Below are 3,307 nucleotides of genomic sequence, written 5' to 3' on the forward strand. Positions count from 1 at the left end.
GGGACAACGCTTCATGGTGGAAGGTGATGTATAAATAACTGTGTATATGATGAAGGGGGTGGCAACACCCATTCCGAAATCCCGCCATTCCGACATCCCGCTATTCCGACATCCCACCATTCCGACATACCACCATTCCGACATACCACCATTCCGACATGCAAACGTCCCACCATTCCGACATCCCACCATTGCGACATCCCGCTATTCTGACGTTCAAATGTCCCACCATTCCGACAAGGCTTTCCGTATAAGGAAATGTGTGTTACTCAACAGGTGAGTCCCTTCTTTCTGTTCATGCAATTTATATGTTTAACATGTTTATAGACAAGCGTTATTAAAAACACAAAGTCTCGGCAACTGGAGGAGGAGAAGCAGTCCGCGGTGGTTTTCAATCACACACTCCAATGCCACTTGTTTCAACTTCCGAAAATTTAATCCAGGAAAAAAAGGCTTACAAACATGGACCAAAACGGCTCCATAACACGCACAAGAATCCAAAAGAAACGAAAGTTAACTAAAAGAAAGCAAATAAACAGTATGAAGTGGTCAAAATTGGTTTTACGCATGCCTATGTGCGTCTGGCACATGCGTCTTCGGGCTCTCCCACGTTGGTTTGTGGATGAAAGCTATATGTTCAGCTGTAATGTCATGTAAAAACAATCTCTACATGACATTTAGTCCCAGGTGTGACCAGTTAGGTCCTTAAGATATCAACAGGCTGTATAAAGCTACAACCGTTGCGGCTGTGTGTTTGTGCCAAATGCGCAAAACCCATCCGCGCTTCCCAAAATTGGAGTGAGTACTCATAAATCACGTGAATAACATGAATAAACGTTTTTACTGCATTTTGTTGTGTTTTATACGTTCTATGCTGTCATTTCTATCTTCTTGTATTGGCAAGGCAAGGCAGAGTGCTCGCAACTGTGTCCTGTGCAGTAGCCGTGATATCTGTAATTGCAATTATTACTTTTGCATATGATGACAGCGTGCAAAAGACGCATGGGCTCTGTGGAGAGCTCCGCTCCAGCTGGCTGCTGTGACAGCTCACTGACACTGTATTTCTGCTTAATCAGTTTCAGTCTCGCCAGAGTTATATTAATATCTGTATTTTTATATTTGAAATTCAGGGGATTTTGATAATAGATTATTAAAGTTTGTTTGCGAGGCTGTGGCCTCTGCATGTGCAAAGCTTGTGCGCCAAACTTTAGGGCGTATTTGCGCCGGCATATCATTAGTGCAAAATGTTTTGGGTAAAAAATAGGCTATTAAAAGGAACTGTCGGAATGGCGGTATGTTAAAAAAAACAAAAAACATACCGCCATTCCGACCATAGGAGGAAAAAAGTGTCGGAATGGTGGGACGTTTGATAAAAAATTAAGTGTCGCCATTCCGACAATTGGAGACCCATGTCGGAATGGCGAGATGTCGGAATGGCAGCATGTAACCATGATGAAGGAGAGACCATTTGAGCAGCACAGCCATTTCGCAGCACAGGGACAGCAATCCAAGTTACAGGATCTCCCACGTGGTATCACCTGTCACATTGTGTCAAGGCATCAAAAGAAGAAAAAATCACCAAACTCAAGGACAAAAAGACAAAGACTCCGGTGAACGAAGACAGAGATACAAATACAAATTTCTTTTGTACAGAAATACAAAAGGATTCTCGATATCAAGATCCAGAAGAAGAGGCTAACAATGCCACGAACACTTACGATGCTGGGAATGATGCCAGCAATGAACAGAGAAGAAGATTCAGTGTCATCAATCTGCATTACGTGCCTCTAATGAGGGGGTGAATATAGAATCCTCAACGATTACAACGTCTCTGGGAACTGTGACAACAACAAGGTTTAAACCATTTTGATATATATTGTAACCTATTGTCTAAGGAATAGTGCTGAAAATGAGGTAAATCTAATCCACCACTGTCCTTGGTCTTCTGTAGGGTTTTTAAACTAATACGTGGTGGTTTGTTTTTCCACAGAAATTTGGAGATGCATGAATCTAGTGACTTAAACCAAGTAGTAGATGGTTTTATGGGGATCATTGAGAACAAATAGTTAACTTTTGGTAGTATCATCATTTTAATGGATGTAACTCTCCCCATAAGTGATATAGGTAAGGACTTCCAACGAGAGATCGTCCTCTACTGTCTTTAATAATTGCACATAATTTAGCTTTGTTAGCTCTGAGAGCCTGGAGGAAATGTTTATGCCTAAATATCTAATATTTCCTGACTGTAAAGTGATCGCAGGTATATTATGGACCCTACAGTTAATGGGCAGAACTGTGGTCTTAGACCAGTTGATAGAGTAGTCAGAAAGTGCTGAGAATTTATTTATGAGTGTGATCGTGTGACTGAGAGACGTCTGTGAGTTCTGAAGGAAAAGTAATACATCATCAGCATAAAGACTTATTTTATGCTCAATATTTTGGGATTAATTACTCACAAACGGGTAAGAAAAGGTAGTATTGCCAGACCATACATGATCAAAACAGGGAGCGGAGGTGGTTCAGCTGCAAGGTATGAATGTCTGACTATAGTTTGTAAAAAGCGGGTAAGATAAGGTGCGAATGCCCAACAATGTATGATCAAAAGAGGGAGCGGAGGGTTTTGGCTACAAGAAGGTTTGAATGTCCGACCATAGTTTGTAAAAAGCGGGTAAGAAAAGCTTACCATACATCATCAAAAGCAGGAGTGGATGTGTTCGGCTACAAGAAGATTTGAATGTCCATCAATAATTGCTTTAAAACATGAAAGAAAATTTTCAAATATCAAACCGCACATGATCATAAGCGGGAGAGGAGTTGTTCAGCTGCAAGAGGGTGTGAATGTCCACCCATAATTACTGAAAAATGGGTAAGAAAAGGTGAAAATGCCCAACCATACATCATCAAAAGCAGGAGTGGATGTGTTCGGCTACAAGAAAGTTTGAATGTCCGACCATAGTTTGTAAAAAGCGGGTAAGAAAAGGTTCGAATGCCCGAACATAGACCATCAAAAGAGGGAGCGGAGGTGTTCCGCTGTAAGAAGGTGTAAATGTCCGACCATAGTTGGTAAAAAGCGGGTAAGAAAAGGTTAAAATACCCGACTGTACACAATCAATAGCGGGAGCGGAGTTGTTTGGCTACAAGAAGGTGTGAAAGTCCGACCACGGTTTGTAAAAAGCGGGTAAGAAAAGGTTCGAATGCCCGAATATATACCATCAAAAGTGGAAGTGGATGTGTTCGGCTGCAAGAAGGTGTGAACGTCCGACCAAAGTTTGTAAAAAGCAGTTAAGAAAAGGTTCGAATATCCAAC

The sequence above is a fragment of the Leuresthes tenuis genome, unplaced genomic scaffold, assembly GCF_036924035.1.
Source record: "Leuresthes tenuis unplaced genomic scaffold, fLeuTen1.0.hap1 SCAF_92, whole genome shotgun sequence".
NCBI classification, from domain to species: domain Eukaryota; kingdom Metazoa; phylum Chordata; class Actinopteri; order Atheriniformes; family Atherinopsidae; genus Leuresthes; species Leuresthes tenuis.